This window comes from Pelodiscus sinensis, chromosome 3 (assembly GCF_049634645.1).
Source record: "Pelodiscus sinensis isolate JC-2024 chromosome 3, ASM4963464v1, whole genome shotgun sequence".
Taxonomy (NCBI): Eukaryota; Metazoa; Chordata; order Testudines; family Trionychidae; genus Pelodiscus; species Pelodiscus sinensis.
The window spans coordinates 129,569,846-129,597,691 of NC_134713.1; the positions used below are offsets into that span (position 1 = coordinate 129,569,846).

At 39.0% G+C, this 27,846-nt stretch overlaps 1 protein-coding gene across 4 annotated transcripts in view; it reads left to right on the forward strand.

Moving 5' to 3' along the window:
- CHRM3 (cholinergic receptor muscarinic 3) overlaps nt 1-27,846 on the forward strand; it is a 461,598-nt gene that overhangs the window by 331,851 nt on the left and 101,901 nt on the right. Inside the window, exon 5 of one of the 4 annotated variants that reach the window (XM_025181843.2) lies at nt 6,863-7,020. The exons of the other annotated variants lie outside the window; for them this stretch is intronic. The gene's annotated coding sequence lies outside the window, so the exon portion shown is untranslated. The remainder of the gene's footprint in view (nt 1-6,862; nt 7,021-27,846) is intronic. 4 annotated transcript variants of the gene reach the window in all.

A 27,846-nucleotide genomic window follows, 5' to 3' on the forward strand; every position in this document is an offset into this window, starting at 1 on the left:
AAGGGAGTGGAGGGACCAGAACAGCACCGTATCGTCATCCCCTTTTGGCCTGGTAGAATTGAGTTAAAACATTTGTTATGTCTTCAGATTATAGTCCCCCCCCCAAAAAACAAACAAACAAACAAACAAACTGGTACTGCTAGTGTGCAAGAAGGCACCAGAAGGCATCGAGGATAAGAACAGTTCTATGCACATTGCTCTGGCCATTCACAGATCCACCAGGCTTGGAAGAAATTCCCTCATATGCAAGGGGACTGCAGTCTTCTTTGCCTTGCACTCATCAACTGGCCTAATGCACAGCTCAGCTGGGAAATATTAAAGAAGTGTAAAGGAGCCCTCCCTCCTTCAGCAATGCTAAACTCTCCTCTGCTGCAGCTGAGCATCTGGCCCTGACAACATACACATCAAGTGACTAGTTTTGTGTTCTCTTTCTCTGCCTTAGGGTACGTCTAGACTACATGGCTCCATCGACGGAGCCATGTAGATTTGTTGTTTTGGAAAAGGGAAATGAAGCCGCGATTTAAATGATCGCGGCTTCATTTACATTTACATGGCTGCCGCGCTGAGCCGACAAACAGCTAATCAGCTGTTTATCGGCTCGTGCACTAGTCTGGACGTTCCCCCTGTCGACATCAAAGCCCTTTGTCGGCAGCCCCGGTAAACCTCATTCCATGAGGAATAACGGGGCTGCCGACAAAGGGCTTTGATGTCGACAGGGGGAACGTCCAGACTAGCGCGCGAGCCGACAAACAGCTGATCAGCTGTTTGTCGGCTCAGCGCGGCAGCCATGTAAATGTAAATGAAGCCGCGATCATTTAAATCGCGGCTTCATTTCCCTTTGCCTACAACCCTAATCTACATGCCTCTGCCGACAGAGGCATGTAGTCTAGACACAGCCTTACTGATGATGGCATTTTTTTCCACCCCTCTTGCATTCATAAGGTTTTTAACAACTAATTTGTAGCTGTTTCTCCAAACTGGAAGTGATTAACAAAGAAAAGTAAAGGAGTCTTCAACTGGCATAATTTAAATTAATCCTGGAAAGATACATGTAATTTTAACTCCTATTTCATTTTAACTATGGTTGTAACAAAAGAGAAATATAAATGATTGAATGCATTCATGAGCATTTTCCTGCAAATTAAGTAAATATTTTTCAGATTTTGAAATTCAATACCTGTACTCATTTGGAGAATGATATTGTCATCTAGTTGACATGATAATTTTATTGATGTCTGGACAGAGATTGTATTTAATAAAATACATATTTGTATGGCTGCTACCGAGAGCAAGTATGACTATCAGTAAAAGCCCAGGAGTAGGAATCAGAGCATTTAAAAGATTGTATTTCGAGTTCTGTCAATTATTTTCTGACTGCCTTTGGGCAAGAGATCTAGGCCATTGTTTTTAAAATATGATTACCTAAAATGTAGTACCTATATTCATAGTTAGGCACCAAAATGACTGCATTATGTTTCAGAGGTAGTGGCATTCATAATCATCTAAGACTTCTTTTGGAGTTGTGGGTAGTCAGCAGTTCAAAAAATCATACCTTTAAACTTTCTAGGCTAGATCAGCAAAAGGATCTGAGGCTCAATGTTTCAATGAATAACTTTAGGTACTCTGCCACCTAGTGGAATCCACAGCCCCATGTTAGGTATCCTGGCTCTCTAGACCAGTGGTTTCAAAATTGAGTCATTGGGCCTGCCTGGGTAAGCCGCTGGCAGGTCCATGATGCTTTGTTTGTCTAACTATCCACAGAGCCTCGCAGCTCCCATAGCTGTGGTTTGCTGTTTCCAACTGCGAGGCTCAATGGCTACGGACAGTTGGATAAACAAAGCATTGCGGGCCTGCCAATAGCTTACCTGGGCGGGCCCATGACACAGCTTTGAAAATCACTACTCTAGGCAATGCCCTGGGGAGAATTGGGTTCCCCTTACAAATGGGAGTCCCAGTAGAGAGGCTGATGAGAGCAGTATGGCATAAGCCATGCCCCTTTCAGCAATTTAGGTGCTTAACTCCAGACTGGAACTGGGACTGGAGCAAAGATCACCCTGCTCTCAGTTGGGTCTCCAGCCACCATGGTAGAGAGAAATTCTCACACCTTCTCTGGCCCAAGGAACGCTTAATTATTTATGCAGGGTGGAACAGCATCAACAGATATTGAGAGAGACACACCCCACAATACCCAACAGGCTTGTAGTAAAAGCATACTCTTGAGATATGGAAAACCATGGATCAAGTCTTTAGCTCAGGCAAAGGGGGGATTTGAAGCAACATCCTGGGTGAGCACTCTTAACATCTGAGCTCTAACGTGTGAGGGACACCATCGGTGGCACCACCATCACCACCTCCTCCTATGTTTGGCTCAGGGCCTGATCCAGTAGATATGCTATTCAGTGGCCCTTGAGCACAACTATCAGAGTGAGCCCCACAGGCACAGGCATATGGTTCTTCCCCCATCCCCTCCCTTATATATCTCACAAGGGGCACTATGAAGCGTAAATCATTTTTTATGTTCTTGGTGTTCCTTGGAGGGAAGTGCTATGGGAGCACAATGTCGGATAGTGAAAGTGGGAGTTTCACAATCGCTTTTCATTCTAAAGAAGCAATAACTTGAAATTAGTTTTAAGTGTCTTTTAATTATGAAAATATTAATATAATGGGATACCAGCATGTTTAAGAATCCACTTCTAATTTGTCTTATTTTAAAAATGACAGTGTTATATATCACCTTCATACCAGATGCTTCTTTCAGTTCATTGATGTATATTCATATTAATGCCATAGAATTTAAAGCAGAATTTCCCCCCTCTCCTTAACAATGGATGGTTTTTTTGTTATGCTAATTTACTAGTGCCACTCTGAATTCATGCTAACATAACCATTAATCTAAACCTATAGTAGTGAATAGCTCATAGATATCCTACAGATTTATTGAGCCAGCTCCATTTGTACAATCGAGCTGCTTTGTGCCACTCCAGTGATACAAATAAGCCATAAACCTTAACTAACTGGTTAAACTGGATTTACTGCTCCTTTGTGCCACCAGAATAGAGCAAACTAAATGGAACATAATGAGGAATACAGCTGATTTATTATAGTTTCACATTATGAATTTCAATCAATAAAGCAAAATGATTAATTATTAAAATACAACTGTTGTTTATACTTGCATAGAGAATAGCAGTTAGGAATAGATGAAGTGTCTTGTACAAATTAGGTGTTACTCTGAACCTGCACTGACCCTTAGAGTTAAGCAAAGCTTGAATTCTGAATGTGATTATTCATCACTGTCATTTGTCAGGAACCACTTGTGATTTTCCCCAGAGCTGAAGCTACATTGAATTCACAGCTATCAAAATAGCAAATAGTATGATGGTTATTTTTTGTATTGCAGTACTATCTAAGGGCCCAGCTTCATTGTGCTAGGCACTGTACAAACACACAAAAAAACAGCCCCTTCCTCAGAGAACATACAGTTTAATTATGAGCCAAGTTGCAACAGGCGGTTACATGATAGACAGATGTAGTGATCACAAGGTAACAATAAAGAAAAAGTGATGACTTCCTGGTAGCTTAAATATGAAGCTTTGGAAGTTATTCTCTTTTACTGAGGCAGATTTATGATGTCTGTGTGTTAACTCAGGCATCCCCTTGCCTAATTCTAAAACACAAATCCTCCCTCTTGGGCTATTTTTTCAGAGGATAACCTCTTCTTTTGTGAGAGCTAATTTGTGCTGGCAGTTCCTTTTGTGTAGATGGCTACACCCCTGACTCACAAAAAGCTGCTATGCTCATGAGATGGCCTATTGATGTAAGGGATCTAAATGTGTGCTGTAAAAATGGAAGCCTGGTTAATACTAGTCTAAAGATATCACATTATCATCAACTGGACTCTTTTTTGATAGCGCCCTGCAAACATTGTTGCAGGATAAAACTTTTCTCATGCTTTAAGTCTAGAGTCTGACTTTTCAGTGGCTGAATTCCATAATGCAATCATGGGCTGTAATTGCAGTTTGAACTGACATGTCCAAGACAGCGTGAATGTTGCGCTCTCAGATACTGGAGTAGTGAAGCTGTGATAGGGTGTGCTTCAGCATCGGCTCTACAAGCATGCTTGGAACCTTGAATAATAATGCTCAGAATTAGCCCATCCCGAAGCATGCATTGCCTCAGTTTCACTGTTCCAGGGGTTAAGGTGTCCAGATTAAAATGAAAAATACTAAAGTAAACTAATACTTGTCAATTATAGTCTGGCGCTAATGAAGCTAATTAGTATTAGCATTTAGCATTAGTATTGTTTCCTTTCCAAGAGCCCTTCTTTTTCTTTTATGTAATCTGAGGGTCCCCCTTTTCCCCTCCATTCATGTTCATCTGAGGAAGTGGGGCTTGCCCATGAAAGTTCATCACACACACACACACACACACACACACACACACACACACACACACACACACACTGTATATATATATATATATATATTGTTAGTCTCTAAGCCCTGGTCTACACTTTATTTCAAAATAACAAGCGGAGCATCCATACTACCAAGTCTGTTATTTTGAAATAAGGGGATGGTTGTTTTGAAATAATAACTCCTGCTTTCCACAAGGAATAACGCTTATTTCAAAATAGCTGTTTCATAGCGATAGTTTGGACACTGCACTGCTGCTATTTCGAAATTACTCAGAGTCATTCCAAGTAATTACTCCCCAGTGCTTCCTGGGGCTCTGAGTCGAGATAGCATGTCCACATTAAGGGAGCTTGCCTCAGACTAATTTTGCGGCTTGCTTGTAGTGTGGACACCCTATTTCAAAATAGTTATTTCAGGCTTTGTTATTTCAAAATAAGGTATTTTAAAATAATTTCCTAGTGTGGACATGCCCTCACATACCACAGGACCACTCATCATTTTTAGTGATTTTTTTTGTTCATGATGTTTTAATTTACAAGCAATTTATAGCTTTTTGGAGGTTGTTTGTTTTCCTCAATTGCGTTTCCAGAGTTAGGCCATGGGGTTTTTTTCCGCCCTCCCCATCAGATACAAAGCAGAATGATCAGGAATGCAATACTTGAAAATATAATGCTGAAATACAATGCACTTAATTCAAATAAAAATTCCAGTTCTGCATAAAGAACCATTCCCTCTCCCCATCAGAGGTATTCAGATTCCTAATAAAATTCATGGAATGCCCCATATTTTTCCCTTTTTTCGATTTATGGCCAAACATCATAGCCAGCCTCTCTTTAGTGAAGGAGTAGGAGAGCAGCCTACAAGCATTACTTCAAAGCAACACAAGGCATTCTCCCCACCAATGACTAAAACACAATTTACATCTCTCAGCTTCTTCCTGAGGACTGTGCTGCACAGCAGAACTGATCTGCAACATCGGAGTCAAAGTTCTATCCTTGCACAATCAAGCTTTGATTTTAATATGCTGATTTCCAGACATGTGAAATGCCCTCTGACGGTCAGCACATGAAGGGGCTGGATAACAGAGCTGAGATCAGTCATACAGATCAGAGAGCAAAATTTTTCACTTTGAAATAAAATCTTCAGAGTTTCACATCATTTCCTGTATATGGTTCTTCTGGATGGGACGTTAAAAATATATTATATTTACCATTGAAATTATGTCAATTGTAGTGTGATATCTCAGTTCTCCTTCTTTCTATGTCTTTGGTTTTCTGCTGAATTGTTCTATGTAATTTCTAATAGGCAACATGCCAGTTATCCATAATAATGATTCCTTTCTCCAATGCCTCATTATGCATATGCTTGCTACTAATGAGTATTCCTTCACATCTAGTATTACTTCTAAATGATTTGAAACAGCTGGAATAAGTAAACAAAAATCATCCAACAAGACGTATACATTTTAAAACCATCTTGAGCACAGAAGCATCTGGAGCAGCCATATTTTCACATTGCATCAAATCATTTCTTCAATTTAATATCAACAGTTATTGCTGCTTGAAGATTACTTATTTGAAGATTTCAAAAGGGCAAGTTATTTGGGGCCTTTTAGGAAATATATCTCATATTACAGCCTTCTTCCTTTTATACCCAATAGACAGCTAGCCTAGCATTGAGAGTTTTTACACACTCTTTTGTTACTTTAAAAGAACAGATACACATTTAGGATTTAGGGAAATACTTGGCTGAAAATTAACTTGGTGTTTTAGGTGAAATCCAGGTGCTGCTGAACTCAGTGAGGGTTTTGTTGTTTATTTCAATGAGGCCACGATCTCACCCTTTGCTTTTAACTGTCGACTGGAAAAGTCATGCTGGAGTCTGACTCAGGCTGCATTTTTTCCATTTCACACATTGCCAGTGATAGGCATTCTGTGGGCCAAATGATGCTGTAAGATAGAAGTGTGCAAGCCACTTGTCTTCAGGCTGTGCCTCTGGAGACACCTGTGCAAAAAACATATAATGGGATTGCACACGTGTAATTTGAGGGCTTGATCTGAAGAAAATGGAGTTTCAAAGATGCTCCACAGAGCATCTATGAGTGGTAGTGATACATGAAAGGGAAAGAAAGCAGCATGCTTGTCAGAATTCAGAGTGAGTTTATGGGTCTGACAGTTAGGAAACAAAGTTGTTAGCTTGTAAATAGAGTAACTTGAATCTGAGAATCAATGACACTATTAGTAGAGGATCCTGCATTATTAATTTTAGAACAGCTTTTCAAGGTACAGCTCCACTTTAAGCTTGTTTTGTAAACTGATTATGAGATGGTAATTTTTCAAACTATGTTAAACAATTGTTTTAGCACAGTCAGTGCCATAATGTGGATGAGGTCCTGAAGGGTCATATGCTCATTCACTGAAGTCATTTTTAAAATAATCCCTCTGCAGCTGCTGATCCTGTCCTTGTCCTGCTGCTACTGCTTCAGGGGCCTGTATTGGAATATGCACTACGCAGGTTCTGGCACTGGTGCAGCTACTTCAGATGGCTCTCCTACCCAGAAGACACAAACACGGTGCTGTTTGTTAAAGTAGCAGCTAGGACAAAGGTACACTGATTTTAATTTTGAGTTCACTTTTGTGCCTGGGGTAGTGTACCAGCCCTGCATATGTAGTATTTGTAGTTGAGTGCCTGTAGTTGAGAAGTATGTCGTGCTACTTCAAGGCCACATATTAGTTTCCTCTTTTAATTGGTAGCAACTTTAAAGAGGCATAGGGTAGTTTATTTAAATAGCAACTGAGATCTCTCGGAATCTGATCCCAAGCTCATCAAAGAGAGTGAAACGACTCCCATTATCTCTAGTCAGCTTTGGATCACACAATACAAGCAGCATGTTCACTTTTCTTTTCCAAAAGAATAAACACCAAAATATAGTCTTAAAAAAATTCCAGAAATCTGTTGAAGAAAGTTGTCTGCCAACCAAATCCTCTAAAGGTCTTTTTTACCTTTTTTGGTATTGTGGATTGTTTAAACATCCTAAGTTAATTTTAAAGAGCTTTTGTGATTTTTGCCTTGATGCTTATTATAGGAGTCAATCCACGAACTATAAAAAGTATTGAGAGGTATGTGCTTTTGTAATGAATTTAATTTAATTAGTTACTCAGACTCTACAGAAGGAATTTTTATTTCTTTTAAGTCCCAATTGTGGCATGTGCTACTATGCCTTATAGCATGGAAACATTGGCAGCAGTTCTGAAGTCTCCATATTCCTACATACATGCAGTAAATGAAACTGAATCAAAAATTAACATACCAGGTGTTCTTATTTTGCTTTAAATTGTCTCTGATCATTATATACAGAACCTTAAATATGCTAAGAATGCTTTTCAGTTGTGACTGCTTCTAAATCTTTTGAACGTTGTGGAAGAATGCACCTGCTTTTGGTGATTTTATAAAGGAAAGCAATTGTGGTCTTGAGGTTAGAGGGGAATCAAAGCTCTTGGGTTTTCTACTAATCACTTTTTCCACTAATTTACTGTGTGACTTTGGCCAAGTTGATGTTTCTTTTCTGTGCGTTAGTCCATCTTGAGTATAAGGATAATAGTACCATGGATGTTTCTGTTTAATGTTTGTGAAGTACTTTGAAAGTTTTGGATAATACTGCAAGATAGATACATTAGCTACATAGTACACAATCAGTTTAAGAATATTTCCTCACAAAGTGCATTGAATACCGATTAGAACAAAATGAAAAGGCAGTGGCATAAGAGCGGATGGGGTGCCATCAGCTTTCAATTTAGCGAGTTTTTACTAGACCTGCTAAATTGAACCACCACAGCATTGATCTCCGCGTCAGTGAAAACAGGCTCTTAGAAAATCCTACTCCTATAATTTAGTTAATGGGTTATGTAAACAGATACTGAATTACTTCAGCTGTTGAAATGGGGTGCTGTTTGCCTGTGCTGATTGAGGAACTCACAGCACAGAACCACCATTTCATCATACAGATGATTGGTGGGACAACTAACTGTGAGTGATCTCAGTAAGGATTATTGATCTATATCCCAAAATATGATATCTGTATTGGGCTTCTAACATGTGTAATACCTGCTTTTTTCATTTGTTAACCCCTGGACAATTTTGAATGAAGGTACAGACCCATTTGGAAATCCTAGTCTGCAAATTCTGAGACTGAGGGGGGCAACAGGTCTGCTGGGTCACTGAGCTGAGTTACCTCAAGTTAGAGAAATCCTCAGATTCACAGGGCATTTGGGAGTGGCTGGGAAATTGTAAGTGTCTTCTTCTCCTTAAGAGGAAAAACAACTAACTTAGCGTACAGTGAGGTGTAAAATTAGAAATGGGAAAGAGGTGCAGTTTGCCCCTCAGCCATGACAGTTATGTAATGTGTTGTTTGCATATTGTAACAGGATGTTTCACGTGGGACAATTTATCCACGTGGTTTTATATTACAGAACTCTAGATTTCTGATGTTGATGCTCAGGAACCACTATAATAACGAGTATCAAATGTCTATGGCCACATTTTCTGTCTTGTTCCTCTAGCAGCACAAAAAAGTCAAAATTAATTGTGATGCCCTCTGCAGGGAATTTCCATGGGGGATTCCCCAGTGGGTGTACATGATATAGCTGGTCCTATGCCAGCTGTCCTATATCCTGTTGGGATTGGGGGCATGCTGGGAATGAAATGGGAGCATGGTCAGAGTGAAAAGTGCTTTGGCATTGACAGATATTCATAGTAGCAAAAGAGACTAAACAGCACTTTTTGCAAACCCTTTAAAGAACCCTTACAAAAAGTCATGAGCGTCATTTTTAATAAGATAGGTAACTGTCATGCCTTTGATTCTTGTGTGCTGTATCTTCATATCTGTAAGGACCCTGATCTTCTGAGAGTGCCAAACATTCCTGTATTTATATCAAAGCAGGAGAAACACAAACTATGCTTTTTCATTAATATCTTAATTTTCTTTCTTCTCATAGTAAGGACCTATCATTATAAATAAAGGTAATTACTCTGGATGTTATATGGTTTGGTGCCTGTATATGGAAGAACTTGACATGAAGCTTAGTAAATGTTTAAAAAATATATGGTTTAGGGTTTTATGAACTGAAATCCAAAGAATGAAAATCAGAAAAGCAAGAAAATGCCAGTCATTAAAAATAAAACATAAATCTCAACAATCTACAATCTCATTACACATATAATGAACCTTTGCTGTTATTTATTACCTTGTTATACACTGTTCTTTAAAGAAATAATGATGCAGTTAATACAGTGCTGAAGTATGAAAGTCATTGGCAATAAAGGGGTTTCATACATGAAATTTCAGTGTTATTTTTTATCTGATTATACAAAAATCAGTGTTCATTTTATCTTAGATATCTCAGCACAAAGGGAATGCTGCTAACTTGTAGTTTAAAAATCTTTTTATCATTGTCTCCCTAGTGTGAAGCCTGTATTTTTCAAGGATGATACATATTATTGGTAACTGCTCAAATGAGTTAATACAATTTCATTAATAATTCAAGTTCTTGCTCAGTATTTAGCCAGGAATACTTACTTGGATTAATGAAATAATTTTATTTAGATTCTATTACTCATGTGGTGCAGATTTTTGTGTGCATGTTTCATCCTCTCTGCTCCATACAGGCACAGATCCTTATTCCCAAGTCTTATTCTGATATCGCAAGACTCTGCGCATACTCACATACAGAAACCTCCAACTACTAGCATTTCCTATTGCTACACCATAGTCAGGGCCAGACTAAGGGGTGGGCGAGCTGGGCAGCTGCCCAGGGCACCAACCGATGGGGGGCGTCTGATGGCAGCTGTAAGGGGCACGCGGCGTCCCTTATAGATGCCATCAGGCGCTGCGCGCCCAGCTCCTGCAGCGCCGGTCCTGCCCCCCTTCTCCCCACCTTTTTTTAATGACTACACCGAATTATAAAGGGAAAAGTATTTATTTTTTTCAATTCCATCAATCTCAAAATAATCAAAATAATTTTGGGTACAAAATTTCAGGAAAATTTCCCTTCTGGAAATATCCAATCTTGAAAAATGTTATCCCCTGAACTGTCATCATCTGAAAATTGCCATTGAGAAAAATCAAGGGATAAAATCCTGGCTCCATTAATATCAATGACAAAACTCTCATTGATTTCAATGGACTAGGACTTCACCCAAAAGGTAACAATGAAACTGTTTAAACAGCATTTACTATATGAGACAATAGGGCTCCAGCTATAATGGGTAGAGAAGGAAAGGGAGATTTTGCATACATTGTCAATTCCTTAATTGAAAGACATTGTTTTCCTAAGGGACAACGTCAATCATAAATGAAAAAAAATCAGCATTATGTGAACCATGTTAATTTAGAAGATGATAACTTTTGGCACTGCCCTTGTTGCTTTGTGTATGCTTATCAGTATTATAGGGAAAACAAATAGAGACACAAATTTAAGGTTTCCTGACAGTTAACAATATAAGAATCTGTTTGGTGAACATTTACCTTTTGGGCTGAAATTTCCTATGCTAGGTGTCTTCTTCAGGTTGAATATTGTAATTATATTGAGCAAAAGAGGTTGTCATTTCTGAGGAGATTAGGAAAAATATGTTGATTTACCTATGTTAAAAATACATACAGTATTTAAGCTGAGAAACTCTAGCGCCTCCATGTTTTGGAGCAGGGACTTGAAATTTGGCAGAGGTATGAGTTATCTGGGGCCATCCAATAACCTTCTCTTGAAGAGCATCAGTTATGTTCTGAAACTTGGAGTCTTCTCCCCTAGTTTCCGATCTTTGCCAGTCCATTCCTTCCCGCTCCCCTGCCTAAATTTCATATGTGTATTCTATGTCTTTTCCTGACTCTCACAGGCTCTGTTGGCTCGGTGTCTTTGTTCTTGGTATTTTTCCATTCAGTAAACTCCCAGCCCCTTTTGAGGGAATTTGTAGAGGATTGTTTTCCCAACTCAGGTGCCGTATTTTGGATAACTATTGTATGGTCAGAATATGGTTGTTAAAGTTACATGTTTGGATTTGGTCCTGCCTAGAGCAGGGGGCTGGACTTTATGACCTTCTGAGGTCTCTTCCAGTTCTATGGTTCTATGATTCTATGATTCTATTTCCCATTGTCCTTAGTCTGGTGTGTATTGGTTGCAGGTCCAGCCAATAATGGTGTTTTCCACATATAAAGAGGGACATTCAGTGTTATAACAAGTCTTTGTGGTAACAACTTTTGATAATACTAATCAGAATTCTTTGAATGGATAGATCCCCCAAATCATCACGTGGGTTTTTTTGTTGTTTTTTTTAACTATTATTTTGCCAGTATTAAATGCTGACTGTATTTAAAGCTTTGGTTCCAAAATTGATAAGGCCAATTGCCTGTTGTTTTGTTCCACTGAAACAATGCTGGGGTTTTGGTGATGAAATTTTGTTCTATCACATCTATTAAGGTACAATAGAATCAAGCTGAAGAAAAAAGAAAAGTGAAAAATGTTTCTACATATTGATCCATTTTAAAATGCATTGAATTAGCTCTTTCAGGAAATCATGTATGGCTGTGTGATCCCTTGTTATTGGGATCTTTTCTCAAAAATAAGCTTTATAGATACTTATTTACAGTGCTTGAGTTAACGACAAAATAAATTTAGATTTCATTAGAATAAGAAACAGCTCAGATATCACAAAAAGTAGCAGTACTGTCACTTTAATCATTCTGGCTACAATAAGTGCTTTAAGAAAAAACCTTTCATGTTTCAAGCACCAATCATGATCTGTTCTGACAGAGTTCATATTTCATTTCACTCATTTCATGCCTAAAGAAATCCAAGAAATTGAGGCAAGAAATCAGAAAAATTAAATCCAGGACCAAAACCCAAACCTTTAACAGAAGGTCTGACAATTTTGCATGTTATCTTTATTATCCTTAGTAGATATTAAATTGAAAATAGCCCCAAAGAATTTCTACTATAAAACTAAATGTATGGCTTGTTCTCTGTTTGTTATACTTCATGCAAATAAATGTCTTACCTAGCTCTCTTTCCATTCAAATATAAATGTTGGCAATTTTGCATGGTTTTTCTATATGTACCTTGTAGGACTGAAGAACTTTTTACTAAAAACTAAGAGCCTTACAATTAAAGCCTTTGGACAAATTGGGATTTAAAAAATATATATAGTGTGTGTGTGAGAGTAGGTAGTACTGCAGTGATAGCAAAAGAAGATTACTTCTAATTTAACTAACAAGTTATTTATTGCATATTTCAAGGGCCAAAAGTGGTGCTGAGTGGTCAGCAAATGTGTGTATTATACCACTTGAGTGACCCAGGTCTGAACCAGACTGAACTTTTCCTCTCCTGTCTATCCAACCCAAATCCTAATAATTTCACAGGGCTAAAACTGGTTCAGATAAGAAAGCACACTATGATCATCTCTTGCACTCTTCCAGCTATTTTCTTATCCCTTTCTATTTTTCTTATTCCTTTCAAATGAACCCAAGACTTTCCTTTGCTTTCTTTCCCCTAGATCTTCCTGGATCCATGACATGGAAGAAAATACCTGGAACAAATGCCAATTGCTCTAGTCCATCACCACCTCTTTTACTGTGTGGAATCTCTCCAGTGTAAAGCTATGTTACATGGTTACTCATCGTAGCATACAGTATATTCTGGGGTGCCTCAGACTGCGAGGACCAACACAGGTCTCTAGATCACAGAGCAATACAGTGGTTTAAGGTGGTGACAGGAGAACTAAGAGCTTTGGCACCCAGGAAATTATCCTTATAGGTAAGGTCACAGAAAGGCAGTGGGAGGTAAAAGCTGAAGAAAAGGGTAGGAGTTCCCTCCACACACATACTCTTTGTAAAGTGTGTGTGTCTGGGCTAAAGGGATATGGGATGGATAACTGTGTTGAGGAAGGGGCTTTATTACTGGAATAGGGATAGAGCAACTAGGGTGTACGTAAATAGTTTTGGGGAATTGGATTGGGACAGTTGTGTTTTAGGTGGAATAAATAGATGCCAAACAAAATAAGGTAGAGTTCATGGAAGATTTGAAATGTGTATCTGACCCTGGGCCTTTTATAACTTCAGGAATTCTGAAGGTCGCTTGTAACTAAATTTTATGCTAACATTTTAACATATGACCTTTGGTTATGTGGCTTTCTTGCTATTGAATAAAGCTAACATTTAAATTGCTTTTTTATATAAATCTGTTTAGTGATTTTAATTAGATCAGAGGATTTTATTTTTAAAGCAGAAAGAATCATGTCACAGGGAAGCAGGTGATGTGTTGCTCTAGAAATATTATCAAAGTAAGATACTGGGCAATCTAACTTGCAATTTTTAAAGTGTCTGAAATAAATTGAACTAAGCTTTTTTTTATAGCAGAACTGCACTGCAAATTCTTTACTAATTTGTTCTCTTATGGAAACTAAGAGTAAATACTAAATTTTTAAGAAATAGTTCCTATGTTAAATAATTTGCTAATAATAATTAAATTGGCTAATAATAAGAATAATTAAGTTGTAATTTATAATAAAATACTCAACACTTTTTCAGCACTCTATTTTCATAGATTCATAGATGTTAACATCAGAAGGGACCATTAGATCACGTATTGTGACCTGCATGACACAGACCTTAGAATTTCACAGTTCCCCTTGTACTGAACCTGGTAACTTGTGTTTGACTAAAAGAATGTGATTTACTGTAGAATCAGGTCCTCTTGTATTGTAAGGCCTCTTTCTATTGCTTTGGTAGTTTAAAGGGCTTGAAAGCTGCCTTTAAACAAACAGATGGAAATTCCCCTCATATTGGAGAGACCTGGGCTAGTATAGAGCCAAAAGAATTTAGAGGAACACTTTGTTATTTTAACCGGCACTGGGATTGGGGCTGGCTTAAACTCAACCCCAGAACTGCTGAGCCAAGAATTGTTTCCTTTTGAAGACACATTTCTCATCAATATCACCTCAGAGCTGCACCCAACAATCATAGGGACTGGAAATAGGAGTGTGGGCGAGGTTGGGGGGGGGGGGGGGGAGGAAGAGGAGGGCAGGGGGCACAGGAGTTGCAGCACCACCTGACTTGAAGTGGTTTCTATTATACACAAGGTTTCCAATTTGCTACAATAGCTGTCAGCACCCCTGCTAACAATTGCTGAGCACAGCAGGGAATTCAGCCCATAACATCTAATTATCTTTTAAAACTTTATAAGCTATTTGTACCACTAATATCCTCCAGGAGTAGGTTCCACAGGTGTATTATCTACTGCTTATAAAATATTTTATTTGACATGTTATAAAGGTCTGATCTTTTAGGCTAGGATTGACTAAGGACCCCAAAGAATTAGATGAGATTTGGAAAACTAATTCCCTCTCTTGAAAATCCTAGCTATATCCTTTTCAAATGAAAGTAGTACTTACTCATCACAGTAGTTTATGGCATTGTGTTCGTTGCCCTTTTGTCTTGCATTATTGGTAAAGGTGAATAGGAATGCTTGGCTCCTCTTTTAAGAAGCACACTTTTACAGCATTCAGTTCTTAAATTACACTGATCTTTGGAAAAGTGAGTAGCAAATGATGTTCTCTTAGACTGAAGTATGACAGCATTACTTTCTTGTGCCAGAAGAATTTAAGCGGTGACCTTATTAGAAGTAATAAGTATTCACATTCCTTCATCAGATAACTTTTGAAGAAAATGTGATGACCTGTGAAACTTAAAAAAAATTCTTTAGTTCATATATTGAGATGGACCAAAACCCATTTAAAAAATCCTGCCTTTACTCAGGAACCATAAAATTACCAAGGAGAGTTTATTATTTGTGCTGTATATTATGTGTGTTAGCTCTTCTTTGCATTTCATCCATAGAGCAAAGAATAGTATTTACCCTCCCGTTGAGCTTACGCCCTCATTAACATGACGAGTGTCTCTGAACTTACAGGGAAATTCCTGAAAGGTATACAAAAGCAATGTAAATTCAGTTAAAGCCTCATGAATCTTGAATTGAATCAAATTCTCATTTCTGAGTAACTGGCCTTGGTCAAACTGGTTTTTAAAAATTAAGCCCCAAATCATAGTTCCTAAGCCCCTGAAACTTTACTTAAACCAAGCACTTTTCTAGGTGACAGATGTTTGGATAATCTTTTTTAAATGTATGCTTATTAGCTGGCCCTGGAATCATGTGTGGGAAATCTCACAAAAGAGCTTGTTCTTATGACATGTGCAGCCCTGTTTCACAGACTCTGCAGGTTCTGTTAGTTTGGCTAAAATTTAGAATAGTCAGCTTTTCAAAGTGAGCTCAAACCCCAGATTTTTGAGGTTTTCTCTTGCTAGTAAGAATGACAGTAAAGAGTGTTTTTTCCCCTGACTGCCAAAAAAAAAAAAAGTGTTATATGTCAATAGTTTCAGCTAGCTGGAATAAAACTTGCATGTTCCCATTGAAGTACAGATATGAGTAGAAACTGTATTAATCTGGGATTATTTAAAAATAACCCAAAGAAACATCTTATCTTTGTTAAAATGTTTCTCCTTTTAAATATATAGCACTACTACCAAATATTCGTGCTTTGCGATTGTGTAGTAGCATGATTTTCCTTTATAAAGCCAAATACTTTACAAACATATGTGTAGCCTCACGGCTTCTCTGTGTGTATGGTATTTTTATGCCTGCTTTTTTTTAAATAGATGACCAATTGGGGCACAGAAGCTAATTGACTGGTCTAAGGTCACACAGGGCTCTGTGGGTAGAAAGTCACACAGAGCTAGGAAGTGAACCCAGGTCTCCTAATGCCCAACCCTCTGTCTTTATCACAAGATTATTATTCATTCCTATATAATTAGAAAATGCATAGTTGTTAAGCAGGGTCAACATGCTGTAGCAGATAAATGGCAGGTGGCATGCTCAGTCATAGTTAAACTGACAATTTTAGTATTTGCCTTGCTGCAAGGTATTCTCAAGTGCTGTTTGTGCCACTATTTCCACATGGGATTATTTAGTCATCTATGATAGCATGCTTCCCTTTTTTCAGAGAGAGAAAGATGTCGTGAGAATCACAGGTCCGATGATGAATACCCAAGGGGGGAAGGACAGAACCAGGTGGAAAGTTTTTATCAAATAAAAAATATTTATTTATGACAGTGGTGAATTTATAGTATTTATTCTAAGATTTTTAATAGACCTTGTTAATAATGAATTTACAGTATTTATTATATTTATTCTATTATTTCTAGTTAAACATGTCAGAGATATAAGGATGGGAATGGAAAGGGGAATAGTCTCTAATCTTAAAATATCCAGCTACACTAATTAAATAACAGTGATAACTACAAACTCTATGTACTACCCAAAAACAACTACAACACTAAGCTTATACAACAAGAAAAAATCAAATCATACATACCAACTTACACAGCACACGGAACATTTCACAGATATCGGTTCGGTTGCGAAGGCCTTGGTTACACCCGAGAGTCGGGGGAAGTGGCTGGTCGGTTGATCAGGCCGGCAGCTCTTTGAAGTATACGAGAAGGCACACGCACGGTGGTACGTGTGTTGTGAAGACCTCCTAGAGCGAACTGTGCGATGGGTATTTATTCCCAAATCTGCACATTGCTTTTCCGCGCTTGCATATTACCATATATGGCCCAATGGTCACCAAGTGGGGGGTCTGTGTCCCAGGGGTTGGGCCGAAACTGTGCAGGTTTCATGCAACCAGGTAAGCCCCGCAGTTCTCACGCCAAGGTGATGGGTGGGAGAGTCTGAGGCTGTTTTCCCCTTTTCACTCCTTCCCTTTTTCTAAAGGCAATGGTGTGCAGGAAGGGTGCAGCCGGTTTCTCTCAAGGAGTACTGCAGCCCACTATAGCAAGAGCGGCCTGGCCAAACTTTTTTACTGGGGGGGGGCAGTTTCTTTTCTCTAACAAAAGAATAGAAAAAAAGTCTTGTGCAGGGCTGGATATCCAGCTAGACACAGTAGGCCCATGCCTAAGGGTACCAGCATTCTAGGGGCGCCAAACCTCTCTAAAATTGTGTGTGATATAGTTGTGGGGAGGGGAGAATGCTGATGATGCCTAGGAGAATATAAAGTGTAAATTCAGCCCTGATTTTCTGCAGAGATTACTTGTTATTTTCATTCCAGTGTATCAGGTGGTCAGTAAGGATCAGTTTGTAACACTGTTGTCCCTGAGACTGACGACCAGAGGCTTGAGTCTCACATAGTGTTGCCACTTGAGCTCATACGCAATGTGCTGCTCTGTTAGAAGTGTCGCTCTTACCATAATTAAAACTCCCTGCTTATATCTCTGGTGGTTTGTCCAAGGTGACATTGTGTCATATGCAGGCTTACATAGGATCTAGTGAGGGATGAAGTCAGATGTGCTTTATCGTGTGTGTCATACTTTTTTATGTAAATTTGTGTTGGTGTTCTCCAGAAAATCAGTAGGGGTTTGGGCATCTGGGTCAGAGAGATCAGGGTTTTATCATTTAGGTTTTCTAAGTTCTGGGTGGCCATAGTGAGTGGAATAGCAATGACCAGGACATCTGAAAAGCCATGGAAAGATTGCAGTGACTATTTTTGAAATGCAGAGAGAGAGAGAGAGATAACTATTCCTCTGGCCATAAATTCTTCTCATAATAAAACATGTTATAAAGTCCAAGGCTGAAGGCAAACTATTTCTTATCATGCAAAAGCTACTGGTTTTACCCACAGGACTATGGCACTGCTAATATTCAATTATTTCATTTATATGACACATGAAACAGAGATTCTGACTGTTGACAGTCTCAACACACTTTGGCTACGTCTAGACTGGCATGATTTTCCAGAAATGCTTTTAACGGAAAAGTTTTCTTTTAAAAGCATTTTCGGAACAGAGCGTTTAGATTGGCACAGACGCTTTTCCGCAAAAGCACTTTTTGCGGAAAAGCGTCCGTGCCAATCTAGACACGCTTTTCCGCAAAAAAGCCCCGATCGCCATTTTCGCGATCGGGGCTTTTTTTGCGGAAAACAAATCTGAGCTGCCTACACTGGCCCTTTTGCGCAAATGTTTTGCGCAAAAGGACTTTTGCCTGGACGGGAGCAGCATAGTATTTCCACAAGAAGCACTGATTTCTTACAGTAGGAAGTCAGTGCTTTTGCGGAAATTCAAGCGGCCAGTGTAGACAGCTGGCAAGTTTTTCCGGAAAAGCAGCTGATTTTCCAGAAAAACTGGCCAGTCTAGACACAGCCTTTGAGTAAGAGTGAACATGTGTTTTGTGGTACCTTTGCCAAACTGGATTTTGGATAAGTACATTTTTTTAATATAAATTCCCTTCAATAATTTCAGTTACATTTTCTATTCTTTGTGCCCTGTAATGGTTGTTCTTGTGGAGTTTTGTCTTGCTAATCTACTACCACATTATTTTAATTCTAATACTGTAATAGTATTCTACAGTTATATAACAATTTTAAATCCAAAAAACTAAAACCGAATAATTAATCCATTGTTTTCCTTATCTAGATGAAGACAAAGCTATAGAGTGGTGAAGTGATTTGCCCAATCTCACAGTTTATTAGTGGTAGAATTAGGTGACCTATGATAATCACTACAGCAATCTGTCTTCTAATATATTATACCCTTATCCCATAAACACTTTTGCACTTGCTTAACCATGACATGTAAGTAATCCTACCAGTTTAAACTTAATCTTCTGTGGAAGTGTCTGCAGCCTATAACTCTAAAATTAATATTTTATACATTTTTATGCTTTAGTTGCTTCAGGATGAGAAGCTTTCCATTAATATTAAATATTATGCTGGTTGTGACTATCTTATTTAATCACTTTGGGCATGTCTACACTAAGAAATTATTTCAGAATAATTTATTTTGAAATATTAACTCCTGAAATAACTATTTTGAAATTATGTGTCATCGCTATAGGGAAGCCTCAAAATTGGTCCAAAGCAGGCTCCCTTAATGTGGATGTGCTACCTTGGCTTAGAGCCCAATGAAACACTGGGGTATAATTACTCTGAATGACTCTGGGGAGTAGTTATTTCAAAATAAGAGCAATGGAGCATCCACACTACCACTATTTTGAAATAACTATTTCCACTTATTTCAAAATAACTCCCTAGTGTAGACCAGAGCTTTGTGACACACTAACCACTTAAAAACAAGTCTGTTCTGTTTTGCATACAAAGTATTCTGTTTTAAGGACACTTCATGGGTAATATACACTCGATCTGTAATACTACCTGTTTTGGATTAGGAATAAGGTCCAGAGTGTTAGATCTGTGCTTACAGTTTATGAATATTTTGGCAAACTACACTATTTTATCCAATAAGGTTTCCTGAGAATCAGTCCCTTAGAAGATAGGAAAGAAGAGAAATGGAAAAATGGAAAATGAAATCTTCCATTTTTCCACATGGCCTGCACAGGAATGGAGGGTAGGGAGAGGGCATTTTACTTTGTTTTGGCCTGAAGTTCCTCAGGACTCTGGTGGGACTGAGATGAAAAATATTTCTGAATTTATTTTCCATTACATGAATTATGAAAATAATAGATTGTTTGATATGTTATGGAAAATGTTTGGAATGAAAAATATAGTGTGATGAAAAGCTAGGGACCTAAGACTGCTCATTCCAGCCTGTGGATGTCATTAAAATCTATGGTGGCGCAAACAGACTAGCAAACATCCCTTCAATCACAGCAGGGTGGCAGTTGTGGGAGAACAACATTACGGAGGGTCACAGACATTGTTACACAGTGTACATTTGTTTTAATTGATTGCACTTATAACAGATGCAGTGGTTTTGTAATGTTTGGCAGTCTACAGTTCTTTAGGTTACTTCTGAGACATACTAATTACAATATTAAGAGAGATCTTTCTTTGATAATATTTAGTAATTCTAGGTCACATTCTGTGACAGAGAGGATTAAATTAATATGAGTGAGCACACTGAGGGTATGTCTATACTAGCCACCCTTGTTCGAACTAGGGTGGCTAATGTAGTCATTTGAACTTGCAAATGAAGCCCAGGATTTAAACTCCATTGCAGGAGGAGTAATAGTAGTTCGAATTAGGAGCTTTAATTTGAACTACCTAGCCCGTGCCACATGTAGCCGCGGGCAGGTAGTTCGAACTACCGGGCATTTTAAAATGGTGGCACCCGGGAACATGCAAATGAAGCCCGGGATATTTAAATCCCGGACTTCATTTGCAAGTTTGAATGACTACATTAGCCACCCTAGTTCGAACTAGGGTGGCTAGTGTAGACATACCCTGAGAGACTTTGTAATTATGTAAGAACACTGAAATGGTCTGGACAGAAGTGTGCTGCATGGACTATCATTGTTTGCTATGGCTGGCACTATTGAGGCTAGATTTTGGGTTTGGAGAATCTATTTTGAAATTAAAGGACCATCGAGAAAAATTATAACCGTGCTAGCTGTCCCAGGAGCTCCCCTTAGAGATAATTAAGGAAAATAACCATTTTTAGTCTAAGATGTCTTATTGGTACATCATCTGGTATCTTTCCTCTAACAATTACCTCTTCCTGGTACTTGAGAGGAATATAACAATCTTCCATAATGTAACTCCCAATTGTGCAACTGAAAATAGGTGCAGAACAAATTCTTTCTTGCACTCTGAGCTGATCTTTCATTTGTAAGAAATTACAGCTTCTGTTTTTTAATAAGCATGAACCAAGCATGTGTCTAGCACCTTGAAATGGTGGAAGCTAGAAGCTTTGCTGGTGTGATGCTCAGAACCTCTAAATACAATGAACCTAGTGGCATGCAGTATAGTTTTAAGGATGCTTGTGCTTCTCACAGTGTCAATATCATGATTCCTACAGGTGGGCTGGAATTATAAAAAATACAGTGCAATTTTATGTTAGAATGTAGTTGCTGAAGAATGAAAACAAACCTACTAATATCCTTAACCTTGACTCCCTGTCTTTAGTAGGGAAAGTTCTCTTTGTGTGCATCATGGTTAAGGAAGGGTAAATCTCACTCAGGTTTCAAACATTGTATTCTGTATAATTAAATAACAGGATACTGGAATAATATCTACTCCACCAGGATTCAAAAGAAATCAGAGTCTCTGCTTTATATGTTTTCAATTTGTAAATTATTTTCCCTGCTGCATGTTAAATAGATAATGCTTCATATTCCAGAGCACTTGAATTCAAAACCCTTTCTAATTCAGTCCTAGGGTGAGTCCTTTATAACCACATTATACCCTAAACAATACTTGTGGTACAACAGACTGTCAGTATTTGACTTATTTGACTAATATGTCTGCATATACCGGAAGTATCCCGGAAAAACTCTGCTGCATCCAGGGAATGTGTCTGCTCTTCTGAATTTTTTTTTTGGGGGGGAAGAGCAGATGCACTCTTTTGGAAGCCCTGTATTCCTCATTTTTTTGAGGAATAAAGGCTCTTCCAATAGAGGAGGTTTTTCCAACAGTTGGCCCCGTGTATATGGGCCAAATGTTGAAAAGCCTCTTCCGAAAAAACAAGTGGAAAAAGGTACGCAAATTGCGGTTCATAATTTGTGTATCTTTTTCCAAAAAACCCCCCGCAGTTTAGACATAGCCTGAGAATAAGAAAAAAATATGAGAAAAAGGAAAGCGAGCTCATTGAATTGTTTTCTCTCCAATATTCTGAGGTCCCCCATGGAAAATGTCAGGGTTTATATCATAAAAAAATTCTTATGAGATTGGTTCCATGCCATCACTAAATTTAATTTACCCTTTTTTAAAAGCAGCTAGCTGCTGAGCAGACTCTTCTCCTTCGCTTCTGAGCCCAAATCATGTCTTCTGTCTGCAATCAACATCAGGTTGAATTCTTTTCTTGTTCCATCACATCACTTTGATGAGATTCTGATTCTCATTATCTTCCGAGGATCAAGCCTATTAATGCAACTCCTTTTCTAAAGTTCAATCTGATCTTCTCAAGAGGCATTGGTTTCTGTCATTCTGGCTGATTATGTTTTCCTGACCATTGCCCACAGTCCTGTCTCACATCAATGGACTTTAATTTGCCGAGAGAGTTAAAAAAAACCAAAGATGTGTCCTACCACAAACAGTTTCCGTATAATTACTTGATTGCAATAGATACTTCTTTTGAAATTAAGACACAGATGCTTCTGCTTCATCCTGAAGTTATAAATTCAGTGTTATGCCCTCAGATTTAACAATTAAATATGGTACAAAGAGCAGATGAGCTGTTAGGGAAAATACCATAATTAAGTTTATATTGTCAATTCTTTGGGTCTGATCCTCTGTTGCCTAGACCACCTTATAGCATTTACACACATTCAAAAGTATATATGAGGACAAGGCAATGGAAAATCAGGTCCCTGTTATGTTTGTGTTTGTACATAGCTTCTATGTGCCATATACAAATGAATATTAAAGGGGAGGTATTTCAGGGGTGTGGATGTGTGGTCAGACTTCCCTGTACTTCAGTCATCTCCAGGGCTGTGTCTAGATTGCATCCCTTTTCCGTAAAAGGGATGCAAATTAGACATATTGCAATTGCAAATGAAGCGGGGATTTAAATCTCCCCTCTTCATTAGCATAAAAATGGCTGCCGCTTTTTTCCAGCTTGGAGCTTTGCCGGAAAAAAGCGCCAGTCTAGACGCGGATCTTTCGGAAAATAAAGCCTTTTCTGAAAGATCCCTTATCCCTTATCATTTTAAGAGGGATAAGGGATCTTTCAGAAAAGGCTTTATTTTCCGAAAGATCCGCGTCTAGACTGGCGCTTTTTTCCAGCAAAGCTCCGAGCTGGAAAAAAGAGGCAGTCATTTTTATGCTAATGAAGCGGGGGAGATTTAAATTCCCGCTTCATTTGCAATTGCGATATGTCTAATTTGCATCCCTTTTACGGAAAAGGGATGCAGTCTAGACACAGCCCAGCTGTTGCAGCTCAGGGAGAACAGGAATTGCTGCTGAGGCTGCTGTAACATACTATAAGGGCTGAACTAGACTCTGGGCTTGCCAGTTTTCTGTAGCTCTAACCAGGCCTGCTGACCGGGGGGCAAAGGGAGCAGTTGCCCTGGGGCCTGGTGATTCAAAAGAGCCCAGAACTCCCAGCCACCACTTTCACAAAAGCAGTGGTGGCAGGAGCTCTGGCTCCTTTAAATTGCCACCAGAACACTGTGCTGATATGCTCCGGACAGCACTGGGGCTGCCTGGGGGCCCATGTGGTATATTCCTGCTGGCACTGAGAACTGGCTGCTCCCAGCCCCCCTCTCTCTTCCCAAGGCCTTGTCCCTCCCAGAAGCGTGAAACCAGACCCTCACTCATCATGCTCAGAGGTCTGGCAAGTCTATTGTCTCCCACCCCCAGCTCTATCCATTATGTATGTTCTCTGTCTATTTTCCATTGTAAGGACTCTCTCGTCTTCCTTACCGCTGCTAGTTTTATTTTTAATACCTGAGTCTTATAACCTTGTTGAGGGGTAACACACAGTAAATGCACACCAAAGTTTATATCTGAAATGAAATCTCATTCGATTTGTCACAAAACCTCAAATGAATTTTACACTCACAACATCCTACATACAGTGTATTTCTTTTCCTCTGCTGCTCCTGCCTTACCACAGTTTTACTGAAGTACTCGAGTCTTTCTCTGTTTGCCATACCAGGATAATGCCATCTTTTTCTTACTTACAATAGTGCACTCAGCTCTAGCCCTTGTCTTTTGGTCAGGATAAGAGGTTGCCTGGTTCATGAACTAAGCTAGGAGAGTTTTGGCCTCCACCCATATCTGAGTCTTGCCTTTTAAGTGGGGCTCCAGGCCCTCTTGCCCACCACGTCGTAGCCCTAGGCCCTGTGAGACACAATACTATCAAGGTCCTCACTGAAGAGGGTCTATGTCTGCTGCTCTATTTTCAATTTAAATAGCTTTACCGTGCATCCAGGTTTTCACAGGCATTGCCACTTTTTTTGGATTCTCCCCCTTCTGTCTAGGAAATTTGTTCAAATCACAGGCAATATCAGGGAGGGGGTACTGCACAGCAGTCACTGGCACTCAAAAAGAGTCCTGATAGGTCTGCTTTCTATTCAGTCCCCTCCCTGCAGATGCAGCTGTAGTACCAGCTCCCAGCACTGAGAAGCGATTCTCTCAGGGAAATGTTGACTGATGTTTAGCACTGCGTCCTGGGCTTACAGTGAACGACAGTGTGCCCCCACCTCCAGCAAGTACTCCCCCCCTGCAGGTATCGCTTTTAAAGCCCTCCAAATACCCCTCCCAGTACACACACATACCTCTAGCATTTTTGGGGAACCTGACATATGATAACCCTACATGCGTCTTCAGTTTAGGTCCTGGCCTCTGTGACAGAATGCTAGCTGCAACACCCAGCCTACTGAATTTACCGTGGCACAGGAAAGACTACAGGCTCAGCTATGAGCAATTTAACACTTCCTCTTGGGGGGAAGTATGAGCACCTGAGAGGTAATGACAGGACTAGTGATGTAATTGGGCAGATAGACATAGAAGAAATATAATCCAGTGGAAGCTCAGAAGGGAAAATATGCTGCTGAGCTGAGGAGAGAGGGTGTGTGAAAAGCTCCTGCTACCACATTCCTGTATTATATTCTGTGTATAAAAAAGCAGAGTGGCCCATGTCTATGACTGTGAGATGACAGATGCAGACAAGACAGAGCACACCAGGTAGTTAAGCGAGCACCTTGTGACATCTCCTGCAGGCCACTCAATAGCTTAACAAAATAGTCCAAATGAGTAGGCCCTTGCAAAAGCTGTTGTTTTCCAAGGTAGTGATGGTCCTCTCTTAGGATCAACCTTCTGTCCAGCATTTTGAAGAAGGATTCATCCAGGTGGCAGGAGAGAAGTTACCTGGGCCTAGCATTTCCTTTTAACTTTTTTGAGCCTTTTCTAGAGTGAGTATATTTCACCACATTTTGCTTTAGAAAGATGCTAGAGATTTTTCTACCTTTACTTTTTGAATCTCTTTCACTATCTTTGCTTTTTGAAGTTCATGTATTCTCATGGGCTTGAGTCTATTTTAAGGTCAGGTGACTCCCAAGCAGTTTCTGAGTGATTTGTTAAATGTTAAATTTGTTCTTTATTCATTCAATTTCACCAGTGTGAACTTTGTTATGAGAAAAAAAACTGCTTCTGAAGCCAGTTTCTGCTTTTTGTTTGATATTTTTATAAACATACATCTTGTATAATTCCTGGTGACTTTACATTTTAATTCTTTGTCATCAACTTCATCATTTAAATAGGCATCATGTTAACCCTCAGAACATTCATCCTCTTGACCAATCTAAGCATGACATGAAATACCGATTTTTTTTTTCATTTTGTCGTCTATAATAAATAATTTGAATAGTCATCATTGGGAAACTCTAATTAAGGAAATAAACTAATTTGTATAGCTGTTTCTTAGGCAAAATAGGATGGAAATTTACACCTCTTCTTGCCAATTTCCATTCTTAATCTAATTTAATATATTTTCCCATGTAATTTTAAGAATCTAAATACAAGGAAGCAGGTGCAGTTGTTAAAGAATAAGGCTCATGTAGATAGTTAATAAAGCATAAAATTTATTTATGAAATACCTTGAAATGCAAATGTTGTAGACTGCTTCAAAGTCAGATGTAGCTCATCAAATTACAAAGACTGTTTGCATTTAGAAATGTAAGGGACAGGTCCTGCTGTCATTTATACCACCTTTATGGCAGTATCTTCAATAGAGTTATTTTTGATTCTCACTAGTGTGAGAATAGAATTTGATGCAATATTTTATTATGCCAAAAATTCAATATGCCATCAAGTTGTGCTGTGGAGCATTGCCCAAAAATTGTGAATAACCTTGAGTATTTAATATAGTGACATATTTGCACTGATAAAACTATAGTCTACAGAAAGATTGCGTCTGTCTTGCTGTCACATATGGGGCACATGGTTGGCCGAAGTACACAACTGAATAAAAACACAATGTCCCAGCTACTGATTATAATCCTTATGATGGGAAAAAAGGGGAGCTTTATGCCCACTTTTAACATGATTATGTTGTAATCTCCCAGAGTGGAGATTTTTGTTTTAGAGTTAAGTACAATTGTCTCTTCCCACTCCCCCATCAGTGTTCCCTCTAACATTTTCCATCATAGAGTGGGCTGAATTTTCTTTTTTGCAGGTTGAAATTTCTTTTGTGCACCACCAATATTGAGGTTGTACTGGGACACACTGCACATCCACAGGCAAACAATAAAACCTAGGAATAAACATGTATTTTAAACAATCCATGGGTATGAAAGACAATATATTTAAACAAGGGATAATTAACAAGGAGCAATGCTTAAGATGGTTATTTAATATGAACTCAAATAAAGAAAACTAATACTACCCTTGGAGTACATGTATCTTCCTCATGCTTTCCAACAACTCAAGCTAGTAAACGCCCCTAAAAATATGCACGCTTTTAAGATGCTAAACAAATCTATGAGTCAACCAGAAATAGTCATACTCTCCTTGAAAATACGAATACAATGTTTACTAACACTGGAAAGGTGAGTAAAAGGAAATCACTAGGATTTATACACTTTCTCTGGGGAATGTTTAGGATCCATGCTATGCAAAAGAAACAGAGCTGTAAAACAGATAAAAGTTCTGGGTTGAAACTTTCACCTTGTGTGTGTCCCTAAGTCACAGTAGAAGCCCCCAGAGCACTTGTTAGGAGTCCAACTTCAATTGACAGGCCAAACAAATTAAACAGGATCCATGGTAAAGTTTCTTCAAGTTTTAAAAACATTATCCTGTATTAACTAGTGACACAGGATTAAAAAAAAATTAAGATCAGGGTTTGCAGATATCTACACACTAAAAAGAAATGATTTTGTTAAAAGAATTCTTTACTTTAGCCATTAGCACCTATGTAAACTTTGAAATGTAATCATGCAAATGTCATGAGCTAGGCTTTTTGTTCCAGTATTCAAAAGCAGCAGCCTAAAAGCTTTTAACCCACCTGAAATTTTGGCACTACCCCATACAGCCTGCCCCAGCCCAGGAGAGAATCCTCTGTCTGCAGCCCAAGGAGGGCTGCTGTGCTCAGCACAGATGGAAACAAGTTAAGACACCCCAAACAAACTCCCCTTTGTCCCCACCTCACTGCACAGATGCCAGCACCCACTCACACCCTCTTTTTCCCTCCTACCCCCATATAATTCGCTTCCTCTCCAGCCCAGCCCAGGAGAGAGTCCTCTGTCTATAGCCCAGGTAGGACTGTTGTGCTAAGACAGAGTTTGCCTCTTGCTGCCTACAGGGCAGATGGAAACAATTTAAGACACCCCAAACAAGCTCCCCTCTGTCCCCAACTCGCTGCACAGATGCCAGCACCACCATCCATCTCCCCCACCTACTGCACGCTCCCTATCTCCCAGACTCGGAAGCTAGAGGAGCG